Genomic DNA, 15,528 nt, shown 5'->3' on the forward strand with positions numbered 1-15,528 from the left:
CAAAAGTGACACTTTTTCTGAGTTAGTCATATAGACTCTAAACCTTGAGTTAGGGCATCTTCTGGTTCTTGTCCCTCTTCCAGATGGTCTAGATAGAAAAATTTCTACTTGAATTGCACCCATTATTGTGATGGCTGTCCTCACCACTGTATTGTGGGTACCACACACATAGGGAGAACAAGGTGTTGTCTGCATTGTGGAGAGGAAATGAGGTAAGCTGTCTGTAACAATGCTTTCAGGGATTCAGCAGCTCTCTCTCACTGCTGTGTGATTCACCCAGAGGGCCTGTTAAGATGCAGATGAGATCCTCAACTCCTTGCACTCATTTGTGATTAAGGGTGTCTCAGTGGGACTAGACTTTGCATTTCCCACTGGTTCCCAGATGTCACTGCTACTCAGGGCTGTACTTAGAGAGTCATTTCACTAGTACCCTGGCTCGTCACTGTGCTCCCCGCAAGTATTCTTATTTCCATCGACTACAGCTGAGGCTTCCAGCAGCCAAGTCTCCAGTTCACAGCTACATGGCTAGGGAGCAGTGGTGGAAGGCTGTTGTTGGGTGCTGGTCTTACCCTCGGTCATGTGTGCTTTGTTGTCAGGCCCACCATCTGGACCACTGTGATGCAGGACTGGGTAGCCACCACTCTCTGGGCCTTCTCTGGAATTTGTAGTGTAGCCCTTAGTCATTACCTTCTAAGAAATTAGACTAAGCTGCATACTTTAAGGAATTTGGCCTCATTCGTGTAGTGGGTGCTGGTTTGTGTGTGTGTGTGTGTGTGTGTGTGTGTGTGTGTGTGTGTGCGTGTGTGTGTGTGTATGCAAATGCCCTTGCTGGCTGATGCTGGTTGAGCTGATAGAGACTGTAAGATGGGAAGGTTCCAGTGACCTGTAGTCAGGGAGAGAATTTATGCATGGCTGGCTGAGCTGTTTGGGGCCTTCCCAAGGCTGGACTGGACACCTGGGACTACCTCATGCATGCAGTGTAGGACATTTGCCTTCACAATTAACCCTGTAGATTACTGCTCAGAGTGTACCTGTTGCATATGGCCCATAATAAACCAATGGGATGATTAGTAAGTTATTTGTTTACTTTGCAAGCTGCTGTAGCCTGAACCAATGAGCTTGACAGAGGAGGGAACCTCTCTTCATCTTCCATCTCAGAGGTTATAAACTCTACCAAATTTCCCACATTACCCATTGAACAAGGGCAATCTAAGACTTGGCAGATTAAAAGGGTAGCTCGGCACAGCCTGCCACCTTCTTCTCCATGAATTTCAGTCGCATATTAATTATTGATCCAGAGTGTCTTTATTGTCCCATCTGCAAAATGCACATGTGATTTCCAGCCATGTATTTTTAAACACCTCTATTATGATCAAGCAAATTTGAGTATCACATGTAGTTTATTACAAGTGAGCTTTGTTTACAGAGGAAAAAGTCTGCTTAATATACGGTTTCTAGATTTTCAATTTTGTTAACTGTAGCCAAATTGTGAGTTAGGAGAAACATGAGCTGTTTTACTATTGAATAGTTCCATATATCATATTACCAGAAGCTTCTATTGTGTTTGCTTTGTAGAAACAGAGAATTAAGATGGAAAGTAGAAAACAAATCTATGTCCTGAGACCTGGAATAAATGATAGGAATCAACATATTTATAATAATACAGATAAATAATAGATGATTTCACCTGGATAATGATGTTTGTGTATCTGCGTTATGTGTGCAGATGTGCTTGCTTGTGTGTGTATGTGGAGGCCAGATGTTGACTTCAGGTGTCTTTGTCCATCACTTTCTACCTTCTGTTTAAATTCTTTACATTTGTGTATGGGTGTGATGTGGAGGGCAGTGGACAGCTTGCAGGAGTCTGTCCTTCCCTTCCACTATGTGGATGCTGGGGATGGAACTCAAGCCTTCCAGCATGGTGTTAAATGCCTTTACTTGCTGAGCCGTTTCTTCAATCCTCCTTAATTTTTCAAGGCAAAGTCTCTCACGTACCTGAAGCTTGCCATTTGCTAGCCTGGCTGGCCATCAAAGCCTGGGAGTCCACCTGACTCTGTCACCCCAGCCAGGCCAGTTACACACCTCCATTAATGGTTTTTATGTGGGCGCTAGGGATCTGAGCCCAGGCGCTCATGTGTAATCATCAAGAATTTTACTCACAGAGCCATCACCCCTGTCTTCCTGGATAATAACATTTAAAGGCCGCTTTACATTGTTATAAATTCAATTAGCATTGCATTCTGATAAAACAAAATTATAAGCTTACATGTTCTGGAAACAAGTTTCCAAAGTCTTCATGTACTAATTGTCTAACAAATATTAGGAACTCTCTTGGAAATAGCTACTTCCAACATTTGCTACAAAGTACCATTTTGAAGATTCTGTTAAGTTTGTAACTGCATTTTTTCAACCAAATGTGATACATAGTATTATATTTAATATATTATCTGTTAAAAAACAAATTTTCAGAAAGAGATTGTGGTATATATTATAATTCTGGGACTGTGGTGGAACATGGGGGTGGGGAGGATTGGGGAGTTGGGTGGGGGAGGGGGATGGCAGAGGCTGAGGCAGGAGGATCCTGAGTTTAAGGCCAGCTTGAGTTATATAGTGAGGTCCTTTCTTAAAAAAAAAACTGAAACAGGTACAGCAAGATGATTCTGAAGCAGTGGCCCTTGCTGTCAAGTTAGTTGGGAAATTGAGTTTCGTCCTTGGGATCCATGTAATCGAATAAAGGAGAGGCTTACTCCTGCAAGTTGTCTTCTCACTTCCACATTCCCACCACATGCACACACACACACACACACACACACACACACACACACACTCACACACACATACACACACTCACACACATACACACACATACTCACACACATACACACACACGCGCGCGCACACACACGCACACACACACACCAATTCCAGAACCTACTCCCCACTGAAAAACCTGAACCCACACATTTTGTCAGTACAACAGTGTACTTTGCTTTGACAATTTTGAGTGAGCCATGAGTTGGAAGCATTTCATCTATAGAGGAAGGAAAGGCAGTCTCTCCTGCACAGGGCACAGTGGCATTAGATTTTTTTTATAAAGTGGCCTGAGCAGAAATAAGGAAACAAACCAACACAAAGATTCAAGAACTGGATAGTTGATACCACGTCATCCCAGCCTTCCCTCCATGATAAAAGGGACCTGATCAGGGGTTGATCTGCCATCTCTCCTGGGTTCTGGGAAGGCCAGAGAAAGGAGTCAGTATCTGGTGACATGGAACTGGAGCAGCTTCAGTGTCTCGGGTTTCGTTTGGTCTGTTGGGACCTTCCAAAAGAGGTCTGTCTGAACCAGTGTCCTTCCATAAGTCTTATCCAACAGTTTAGCATGTGGAAAACTCTTGGCATGCCCTTCCTTTCTCAATTATAACACAGAGGTAAGTAGACTGTAGCAATCTGCAGTTTCCTCTGCAGCATAGCTAACCTCTCCCAAGCAGTGTCTTTCTTTTTATCATTTATTTTTATTTTACAAGCATTGATTAGTGTTTTTGCCTACCTGTATGTCTGCGTGAGAATGTCAGACCCTTTTGAGTTGGAGTAATAGACAGTTGTGAGCTGCCACGTGGGTGCTGGAAACTGAACCCTGGTCCTCTGGAAGAACAGCCAATGTTCTTAACTACTGAGCCATCTTTCCAGTCCCCAAACAGTATCTTGACACTGAGTCAGGTACTGAGATCTGGGCAGGTGATTGGGGCACAGCTTGACTTGGAAGGCTTGGGTTCTTTGTATAGTAGGTTGGAAAATTCAGCGGGGGTGCTAGAGACAACCTTTCTAAGAAGGCCACTCACGTGACCCTCTGATCGGCACAATATTCAAACTAGAAGCCCAGAAAGGACTGATACCAGAGGACCAAGTAGATACCCCAACCCTACCTTGGGACACACTGTGGGCTGCCTACCATGCTAGGCTTACAGAGGGTCTATCCTGAAAGAACCAGCTGCAGAGATAAACTGCAGCTCTTTGGACTTGGTCTTAGAAATTATCTAATGTCATTTCTGTGTTTTCTATGGGTCCACACATGGACACACACATGAACACACATAAACACATACATCTCACAAACAGAGATTTAAAAAATAGGAAGAGTTTAGCTGAGGCAAAGAGATAAGAGAGCAGGTACAGGAAGGAAGGAAGTGGGTAAAAGCATATTATATTCTTTTCTTTTTCTTCTTTCCTTTTGTAAAAAGAGTGAGAATGAAGACAGTATGAAGTAGAACATGGTGGTTTTCCTATTCACATATGTGACCTAATTTCTTTTCTACATATTCCAAAGTACAAGTTATTATAATGCCATATACAAGACACTTGAATAATCATTTTCTGTACAGCCAGGGAATGTTAGTGACCTAAGGGATTGCCTACCCTCTGCCTGGCCTCTCTGCTTTAGGATGCCATCTTGTTTCCCAATAAACTGAGAAGGTTAAATAAACTTAGTATAAACTTAGTAGATGATATGACTATCCCCAGTGGCATCCATATGGGAACAGTTTCTCCCTACCATCCTGTCCCTAGTTAGAACTCTCTTCTCACAAAGCATCAACTGGCTACCTACAAACTGAAGCATAAACTCTTGGCTTGGGGGGATGTTGTGACCTGAGTATTATCAGGTCTCTCTTGAATTCCTCCAACATGTTCTAAACTGCCAAAGTTGTCAACAACAGTGCATGGTAGAAATGAAGGAGGTGATTGTCTGTTGTCTTTCTTGGCAGTTAAGGCTGTATCATAAGTTCGAGCTTCCCCTTGAGGGTCACAAGTATTTCCTATAGTCATTTCCTCATGATTTTTAGTTAAACAAGAAACTGGAACAATCAGTAACTGGAAATACATTTTTCTCTTCACGATCTGCAGTTGTAATAGAATAACAGTACTCTTTCTCTATGTCACTGTTTTCTTCCTTTCTAAGAAGTGAAAACCATTGGTTTGATTAAATACTAAGGAAATGCACTTCCTTTTTCTGACACATGAGAAATGGTGGATAGTCTTTCAGGAAAATTGTTCGTATTAGCATGGTAATGATCCAAAACATATAACACAGAGCGAGTAATGGCGTCTAGTTTGTCCAGGTAGCACTGTGCAGGAAGATTGTTGCCATTATCAAAGCAGGCATTCTTTGAGAGGAACTTGCAACTTGCATTTCTAAAGCAAAACTTTTAATTGGCACAAAAGGCGAGACCTCAGTTGTGTGTGAATTTCCCAAGTTATTCTACTTAATAGACTTAATAGTGTTAAAATAAGCATTAGAGACTATGGACAAAATTTCAGATTTAAACAATAATATTAGTATGCTGGCTTATGCATTCTACATGATTTTGTCTTACGTGGAAATCTTGTGCCAAATCGAAGAGGTAAGAGTTAAGCTAACTAGTTGGCTGCAGAGTCAGGAAAGGGAAAGAGATGTTATCTTGTCTATTCTGATCATCATGACAACTTCTGGGATATTCTCTGTTACTTTTCCAGGGTAGTTATTGGATTGATACTAACAGGGGTGTGGAGTTGTTACTTCTATGAATGTTCTTGCTGTGACCACCTTGTCCTCCCTTAGGGAGAGGGGATTAAAGTTCCACCTAAGCTCTGTGTGACAAGTGTGCCCACCTGAACTGAGTGCAGCATGCAGAATATAGTGGACTGTTTTCGTAGGCTTGTCAGCCATTTTCTCTGATGAGTCACATACACTTCCTTGGACAGTCAGTTCAGCGTACCTCCCTGGAGTACACTGGGCAAGCAACACAAATAGAAAAGATGATTAGAAGTTACCACCATCACCACCACCAGCAACAGCAGCTTCCCTGCTACTTCTGAGACTGGTGATCCCCCCATGATCCTCTCGAGTGCTACCTCAGGGGACAAAGTAATGGTCGTCTTTGCCTATTCAAAATGGTGCCAGAGTTGGCAAAGGTTAGTTTCATCCCTTCTTCTCAAAGGAGTCCTGACCAAGATAGACCACTTCATGCCTGCCTCTAGGTTGCCACTTATCTCCAGCTTCCTCTTGGGTCCTTTTTGTCTGGCCATCTTTGTCAGCCTTCTGGGTGGGTACAAAGCTAAGTGCTGACTTCCCACTCCCCACCAAGCAGGGTTGGTTCCCTGGTGATAAAGAATGAGTTGTGCTCTTGCCTTTGTTGTGCGGCATTCCTGGAAGGTCTGCATCACTGCAGGTTTTAGGCCTGTGGCACCCTTCACACAGGGTGAGTATCCATGATGACTTTGATGAATGACCTTATTACCAAGTATTATAGGTCCCCAAATACTTGCTCCAGGTTACTTGGCTACTAACTGGGGAATTTAGAGCTTTAAATCCTGTGCCTCTTGCCTCTAAAACCTCCTTCCTTTCTTGCCGATCATGCTCAAAGTCAGCCTCACAGTGACATACCCTGCCCACCCCAAGAAGTACCACACCCACCAGATCCAGTGACCCTCAGCAGAGAAGGGCTGCAGAGGACCAGTGGTGTTGTGTGCCACTGCAGATGGTTCTGAGCTACTGGGGCACATGCGACTCATTCCCAGTTCCATGGCTCGAAGATCCTTGTCTCTCATCTACATCCGAGATCACACCGAGCTCAGCAATAATGATAATCCCCAACTTATGATGGCTTGATTATAGTTTCTTGACTTAACAATGATGTAAGAGCAGCACACATCTGCTAGGAAATGTGCTCCAACTGGGTAGATTTTGGTCTTTTCTCTGACTAGTAATATATGTTATTTCTTCTGATGCTGGGCAGTAGATGCTCTTCTTAGCATGTTTACATATATTATCACACGTTATCCTAACTTCAAGCCTACCCACCCCTGCCCTGCCCTGCTCTGCCTTACCCTACCTCACCCCACCTACCCTGCCATTCTTTCTTTCATTCCCATTTTGAGAGTCTCATTGTATTTCCCAGGCTAGTTTTAAACTTACAATCCTCCTGCCTAAGCAACAAGAGTGCTAGGATTATAGGCTTACATCGCAATGACTAGAACTTGAATTCAAAGCTTGTGCTCTGAGCTGTCACACTAAGTGCATGCTATTATTTATTATATAGTGTGGGATTATATGTTATTACATGCACAATTATTTAATGAGCACTTACTGAGGCCTCCTTCAGACTGTGTTCCTTCCAGTCGGATAAATTGTATATAAAACATGTAGTGTTATAGTAAAACATGTAGTGTTATAGTAAAATATGAAGTGTTATAGTTAAACATGTAGTGTTATAGTAAAACATGTAGGGGCAGGAATGGAACCAGTTTGTGGGGTATGAAGTGTAGGCAAATTGACTTTTCAAACGAAACCAACCCTCCCCACAAATACGAGAGGTTGGCAAGGGTTCTTAGTGAGTAAAAGCACTGACCATGTGAGCCATATGATCAAGTTTGATCTCCATCTGCAGAACCATAGTAGAGGAGAGACCTCACTCTGGAAAGTTCTCTGGCCTCCACGCATGTGCCCATGACACATGCATACCCATAATCACTTGCACGCAGACACACACACACACACACACCACATTAAAGACACAAATATGAAGCTAGATGTTAAATGATGAGAAATAAAAGCCATCTCCAGGGTGTGAAGAAATTCTTGGAGATTTGGGGCCTTACTTTTCCTTAGGAAGTTGACCAGGAGAACTAACGTAACAGGTATTCAGACAAGAACCTGGCTTTCCTTCTCTTTTCAAAAACCTAAACATTCAGAAGGAACATTCCCAGTGGGTGGTCTGGCCATAAGCTTCAGAGCTCAGACCTGGGGTCTAGGGTTGAGTGAGAGGCCCTGGGATCGCGGAGAACCACTTCCTGACTGGTATGAAACAGACGGTATTAAGTATTGGCTGGCATTTTCTTTTCATGATATCATTTCTTGCTCTGGGTTTGTTAGAGCTATAGTTAACTATAGTAAAATTTTGCACATAATTTAGAATACTGATTTTTACTGTAAGATTGTATTTTGCTTTAACTAGCTGATCCAATGCCATTTGTTAACTCCCCCAGCTTTCTCCATTAATTTGAAATTATTTCTTGGGTTTGATTCTGCTTGGTACTGGTTGACAGTTTATTTTTAGCCAAGAAGAGTCCTTCGGGAGGGAAGAAAGTTAATTTGAGAATCCATTACCAACTTTCCGATTCCCTTCTTGGCATACTTCTTAGAGATAGACCCATCTCTGACACTACTGGCCCTGGAACTATGCTGTATGTCTATGTAACCATTCTCAAGTTACATCAAGCAATGTAAAAATTAGGTTTTATACATCTATCTTTATAAACATCTTCCCAATGACCTGGGAATTTAGGTTCGAATTTAGATTCACTAGCCTCCTTTATTTGTTAATTCAAAATCTGTGTGTGTGTGCGTGCGTGCGCAGGGGGTATGTATACATATCTGTGATCTAGGTCCCAAGTTCATGTACATCTGGCTCCAAACCAAATTGATGATGTGGTTTAGGCATAAAAGAACTGGCAGGTGGTCTAACAAATATCAGGGAGGGTAATGTGGTCTAGAATATGGAGTGGAGACTGCTGGGGCTTATCTTGGAAGCTCTGTACATGGATATGGGATGGGTGGATATGGTATCAATGGGACCCATGATGCATGCTGCCTAGAGCATGGACATAGCCTCTTGGCTGACCTAAGATATAGAGATGAGTGTCTCTGTGTGAATGGAGAAAGCAGATGGGAGATTGGAGCTATGTCTGGGGAGATGAGATGCTAAATGTACTGAGTTCCATCACCCCAGACTTGAGAATGGTGGAATGCACCAGACTGATTTTGGAAACAACCTCTCATGGTTCTGAATTTGGGCTATAAATCTACAAATGTATTACTTACCTCATGTAGCTCCAGAGGATGCATCCTATACCAGTCATTCTCCCCTCTCGTCTGTCTCCTGGGCCCTTCGGGCCTCCTGTAATGCTGGCCCAGTGCTGGTGGTGACAGAGTGCTGCTGTGGTTAAAGGACTGGGCGCGGGTACCAAGGGCAGGGCCCTCCCTTCCTCTCTGCTCATCCCTCCTCTCTCTCTGCACATCTCTGCTCATCCTCCTCTCTGCACATATCTGCTCATCCTCCTCTCTGCACATCTGTTGTTCTCTGCTTCTATTTCTGCCACAGGCAATCCCATCTTTTTCACTCAGTTTCCACTCTTACTCTCTGGACTTTCCTTGCCTGAAAGTTTCTTTCTTCAGCTGCCCCGGCATGGGCAGAGAGGGGTCTCTACAGGGAGGCCTTGCTAGGTCATTAGTGTTTAGATCCTCTGATGGTAGAAGAACCCTGTTGGTTCACATGGAAACTGTCTCTAACAACTCTATCCTTGGAGAAGCTGCGGGTCTGGCTTCAAATACCCGATTTACGAGTGAACTCTGGAACAAAACATACTCGCCATTGTGCTGTTTGTTTTGCTTTTTTTTAAAAGAGTATTTAGTTTCTACAAATGTGCCTGGCATACTCTGGTCTCATGGCTGCGCTGAATCTGCTTTGAGTTGTTGAAACCTCATCCAGCACCAGATACCTGACATTTTAATTCACCTCTCTAATTTTTTATGAACGTTTATTTAATTAAAAACAATCTTTTTTTACATATCAATCCCAGTTCCCTCTCCCATCCTCCCATGCCCCCCACCAATCCCTGCATCCCACCTCCTGTCCACTCCCCAGGGAGGGTGAGGCCTCCCATGGGGGATCATCAAAGTCTACAAAGATTGAAAACCACAGAAAATCAAACAGAAACATCTTGGGAACCAGCTTGCCAGTCCTATCATGGCCCCTCTCATCTGCACGGGAGGATGAAGGGTGACGGGTGGTGGAATGCCATCAGAAACAGAGTTTCTTGAGCTTAAATGTGGCCCACGGGTCATTTGAGAGTCCTGCCATTCCTGTCAGTATATTAAAATGAGATTCATCTGTCTATGGAGTGAAATTGCAGCATTTTTTGTAGCTTTGCAGCACTTTTGCATATGTATCTTTACCAGGAATGATGGCATCCATTCGTGAATTTTGTGGAGTTTGGTTTTTCCATGGTTCCAATTGTGTAGAATCTATGTGGTTGTTTCCTTCTCTGTAAAGTAGGGATGATGAGAAGGCCTTGCTAATCCCTTTCTCGGGACCACATGACACCGGAAATGAAAGACTCCATCTCTAGATTGGCCCCTAGTAGGCATCACTAAGCTCTGTGACTTCTATCATTGTTGAAGCTATTATTGTAACTAGGACTTCCTGCTCACTGCCAGGAGTCTCCCTCTGCTTCCACACAGGCTTCCTTGCCCATCTGGAACCTCCTCAGTCATTTGGAGGTGTTTGCTGCTGCTCCAAAGGAATGTGCGTCATGTTCTGAAGTGCTTTCCTTCATGGTGCAAGAAGTATAGAAATTTTTCTTTTCTCAATTTTTAAAGATTTTGATTTGTTGCTGTGTAAGACACCACTGTGATACTTCCCTGGTGCCATGGAATCCTATCGTAGAGCTTTTATCTTAATATATCCTTTTGTAGTATTTGTCCTGGACCCTCTTTCTCTAATAAACTGAAGTAGAAGGATCTTCCTTGACCTCACTTACCTTTTCTATTGAGTGACTTATTGGCATCAATTTCCTCTAGACATAACCAACGACTGCTCAGTCATGAGCATGAGATGAGTTCAAGCTTTACAGAGTGGGCTGCCCTCCTCAACCATTTGTTGAATGAGGGCCAGAGATGGTTAGTAGAACTTGCTGCTCTTGCAGAAAACCTGGGTTCAGTTTCTAGTACCCACACGACAACTTACAACTATCTGTAGCTCCAGTTCCAGGGTATCCAATGTCCTCTTCCGGCTTCAGTGGGCAGCAGTATGTATGTGTATGTATGTGTATGTGATACATAGACATACATGCAGTCAAAGCACACATATACATAAATGAAGTAATTGGAATCAAAAAATAATAAAAAATATTTACTGAAATGAAATGCTTTTTTGGTTAATTTGAATACTTTGGTCATCTGTAAGCTTCCACATTTCACATAAAGGAATCCTACCTAATCCCTTTAGTTGGCAAGGCCCTATTGTTGAACAAACCAGCTGCAAAACTCATTTATATTGAGACGTCTAACTGGTGCCTATGTAGAGCCTTCATCCCCTTGTTTTTTGGTACAGGAAGGTATTCCACATGCTACCGAAAGAGAAATGTAAGCACCAAACCAGCTACAAACCTTTTGATCAACAAGACATGCTAGGGCAATGGTGGCATAAAACTTGTGAGAATAACCAACTAATATCTGATCTTACTTAAGGACCACTCCATGAGATGGAACCCATACCTAACTCTGCTTGGTTGACCAGGAACCCGAGACTAGATAGCCCAGGAACTGAAGGTAAAACCAAATACTCCTGGTCAAACAAACAAACTAATCTAAACAAAAATAAGAAAAATGTAGTAATAAAATGACTCCAAGTGATATTCTGCTATCCTCAGAGACCAGTGTCTTATCCAGCCATCATCACAGAAGCTTCCTCCCACAGCAGATGGAAACAAATATAGAGGCGTAGAGCCAGACAACATGCAGAGAATCAGAGACCTTAGAACACATAGCACTAAACAGGATGTCTCCATCAAAACCTTCCTCTCAATGCTCAGGGAAACCAATGGAAGAGGAGGTAGGAAGAGTGTAAGACCCAGAAGGGATGGAGGATGTTGGGAGAACAAGGTTCTCTAAATTAACATGCTTAAAGCTCACACGATCTCACAGAGACTGAAGCAGAATACACAGGGTCTGCATAGGTCTACACCAGATAATCTATGTATACATTATGGTTTCCAGTTAACTGCTTTTATGGGATTCCTGAGTGTGTGAACAAGTGCTCTGATTCTTATGCTTTTTCTTTGCTTTCCCCCTTTGGATTACTTGTTTCAATTCTAATATGTTAGTTTTTTGTTTTATCTTATTTTAATTCATTATTGGCCACTTAGAAACCTATTTGTTTGTTTGCTTTTTGTCATTTTTTATTTATTAAAACAATCTTTTTTTAAAAATTTTACATGCCAATCCCAGTTTCCCCTGTCTACCAAAAGCTAAGATTATAGGTGTGCACCAACATGCCTGACATTCAAGGATAAATGCTTTTTTCTTGACTTTTTCTCCCTCCTATGGTATGTTTTTTTTCTCATTGCTGTCAAATATCTGACAAAATAAATTTAGAGGAGGAAAGTTTATTTGGGCTTACAGCTTGAGAAAACAGTCCATCATGGTAAGAAGCTATGGTGACAGGAGACTGAGGGATCATGTCACATTGCATCTATTCCCAGAAACAGATAAAGATGAATTCCCTGCATAGCTGTTTCCTTTGTGTTTAGTCTGGGACACCAGGCCATGGAATAGAAGCACCTACTTTTACAGTGTGTCTTCCCACGCCAGTAAACTCAGTCTCCTAGGTGACTCAAGATCCTACCAAGTCGACAATCAATTTTATCTATCACTCATGGTCTTTTCCCATCTTAGTAATGGTCCCTGTCATTTCTCCATTGCTCAGGACTGGAAACTAGGAATCATCCATGTTGTTCTCCTTATCTTACATTGTATTTCCAATCCATTGGCAAATCATGTATATATATAATTTGATATGCTGTCTTTTCTCTTATTCACAGAGCTGGAATTGTTCCTACCTGCCCCCTTCTACCAGGGATTCTTCTTAACTGCTATCTGTTTTATTGTGAACAGGTCCCCTGACCATGAATGACAGGCTGAAGAGTTGCCATGGGGGTCTACAGTTCTCAGTGTGAGAAGCTTTAAATAATCATTTCTGTGGTTGGAATCCTCAAATCTTCTACTTCATTGCCTCTGGAGCATAACCAGGTTGGTTGCGAAGATTTTCATCTTCATTATTTTTCTCACTGATATGTCAAAATGCCTGACAATTTAAAGAAGGAAGCATTTATTTTGACTCCTAGTTTGAAGGCACAGTCTGTCAGGTCAGGGAAGTAACGGCAGTAAGTTACAATGCATCAACAATCAGGAAACAATGTGAAATGAATCCTGGGATTTGGCTCGCTTTCTTCTTTTTATTCCAGCCAGCCCCCCAGCCTGCGGAATGGTGCAACTCATGCTGATGCTGGACCTTCCCACTTCAGTTAATGCAATCTAGAAACTGCCTACCAGACACATTGAAGAGTTTGTTTCCATAGTGATTCTAATCCTATCCATCACAGATATAGTATTTACACAACTAAAAGACTTAAACCCAGATAGCCAGTGTGGACTGTCAAACCCACATCACCTTGTTGCTAAGTTCATTTGCAGTGAGTGTATGAACTAACCAACTGAACCATCCATAGAAAGGACAGTTGTCCTTGCAAGGTCTGCATCCTCACACTTGAAGAGACAAGAAGATGTTTGCTTCCTGCTTCTCCTAAGTCTTCATTGTAGAGGAAGAAGGAGTTTCGGATGGCTTTTGCTTCCAGTTAGCACTGGGGTAGAGGGTTCTGATAACGTTAGAAGCACAAAAGAGTACTCACAGCTCAGCATCTCCTATGTCTCAACAGAGAAACTGTTATCATTCATAAACGTGCCCATGATGAACCATCTTACATGACAAACAAATGCTGTATTCTGTTGATATTTTTCTTTTTCTTTTGGAATGCAGCATTTTCTTACTTGCCAAGTTTTGTATGAGTCTTATTTGGGCTTCTTCCTCTTTTTTGGCAGTATAACATGTTTCTTTTTAAAAATAAGAGCACAAGTTTAATAATGCTATGATTGGAATTTAAGATGAGTAGTTTATAAACTATTAAAATCTATTCTTTTTTAGACTTCAATACAATTATGTAATCGTCACCTTCACATGCCTAGAAAGAGGGATGATAATGAAAGTGACTTCTGCATTGTCTCTCCAGGCTGCTTAGCATTCACTCAGATGTTAATAGTATTCTTTAGCTGCCCAGATTGCATGGTGGTTTCCAGTATCTCAAAGGCATTGAGATGCATTGCCACCTTGTAAAGAAGGTGCTAAATATGTCTGAGAGCTGACTCACTCCTCTTCATAGAAGGAAGCTTCAGTGGGAGGAAACATTTCCAGGCATCTCTAAAGCTGGATGGAAGGCAGCATTCCTCATGGACACCCTGTAATTTTTCGTTATTTATTAATCCAGTGGGTAGTCATGGTTTGTTCCTCTTTGTCCCAGTCTCTGTGCTATGCAGGCATTTAGGGTAGACTTCTCTACTATAATGGGTATTTCTGCTATGGAAAGAAGCGAATGGTAGAGCAATGGGGAAGCCAGAGCACTTCTTTCTGTGAGGCTGATGAAAAGATTACCTTGTGTGGGTGGCTGAGAACTTCACAGAAGGAAGAGAGAAAAAAAGAGTCTGAACTGGAGATGATGTGAGAAACTTCTGGCTTGTGTATTAAGGTATTGGTATACTTAACACCATGCTCCTGAATCTGTGCTAGCTCACAACTTTACTTTTCTCATCTCATCTCTCTCTCTCTCTCTCTCTCTCTCTCTCTCTCTCTCTCTCTCTCACACACACACACACAAACACACACAGACAGAGACAGAGAGACAGAGACAAAGAGAAAGAGAGACAGAGACAGAGACAGAGAGACTCAAAAATAAGAAAGATCTAATTGCCTCATAGAGTAAAACAGTTAAAAAATACTGTGTGCTGAGGAACTGGATTTCTTCATAGTCATTAAAAATCATATTGCAAAAGAATAGTTAATGGCATGGGGATGTGCTCATCATATTTTAAATACAAAAGTAAAAAGTCTGATGTTAATATGATACCAGTTTGCTGATGTTGTACTCTCAGTTTGACTCACTGTGAATACTGTGATAGTCTGTGCCTGTCCCTCCCCCTTCTCCTGCACCCACAGTGCACCTGTCCTGCCTGACCCTTGATCTTCCTGCACTATCACCTTCTAACAAGCTGCCAAGTTCACTTGTTTCTACCAATTTTCGCCATCTTTATCTCCTGATAGAATATGGTATTAGAGGCAGAAGTTTATATATTTTGTTTATAGTGACTCCCTAAAAGCTAAAAATCAATGTCTTATACATAGCAGCTTTAGAATTGATGAACAAATTAATGAAGGAAATATGGTTAAATTAGAGTAAGATTGGCTATACTTCTACTTTTCTGAATTTTATATTTTCCTATGATAAACTTTTTTTCTGTAATTAGAGGGGAGAGATGATACACAGAAATTCCTCATATAGACCTAACTAGGTTGTCTTTGGGAAATGTCTGAATGCATGGCTGAAGGTGGCATGCATAGTCAAATGCTTCTGGTTGAATATAGAGAAATCTTAGTACCTATCATGTCAGGTCCAAGTTCAGAGCTTGTATAACCACTGGGTCTTAAGTCTACCTTTGCCTTTCCTATCCACCCTCCCTGTCATCTCCCTCTCCTTGCCCACATGCTGGTCCTTGGACTCTACGATGATCATGCTAAGGTCTGCCCCTAACCCATTATCTGTGCCTTCTCCTTCCTAGGTACTTTCTTAACTGGTTATCATTTCAGTTTCTGTATTTTCTTTGAATGG

The 15,528-nt window shown here is 42.1% G+C and overlaps 1 protein-coding gene across 7 annotated transcripts in view; it reads left to right on the plus strand.

Annotated features, from left to right (window-relative positions):
* The window catches only part of Csgalnact1 (chondroitin sulfate N-acetylgalactosaminyltransferase 1), a 340,304-nt gene that overhangs the window by 66,996 nt on the left and 257,780 nt on the right, over nt 1-15,528 (plus strand). For all 7 annotated transcript variants that reach the window (XM_021230186.2, XM_013117195.3, XM_013117196.3 and 4 more), the window contains exon 2: nt 12,707-12,841. The gene's annotated coding sequence lies outside the window, so the exon portion shown is untranslated. The remainder of the gene's footprint in view (nt 1-12,706; nt 12,842-15,528) is intronic.

Source organism: Mesocricetus auratus, unplaced genomic scaffold (genome assembly GCF_017639785.1).
Source record: "Mesocricetus auratus isolate SY011 unplaced genomic scaffold, BCM_Maur_2.0 Super-Scaffold_6731, whole genome shotgun sequence".
Classification (NCBI taxonomy): domain Eukaryota; kingdom Metazoa; phylum Chordata; class Mammalia; order Rodentia; family Cricetidae; genus Mesocricetus; species Mesocricetus auratus.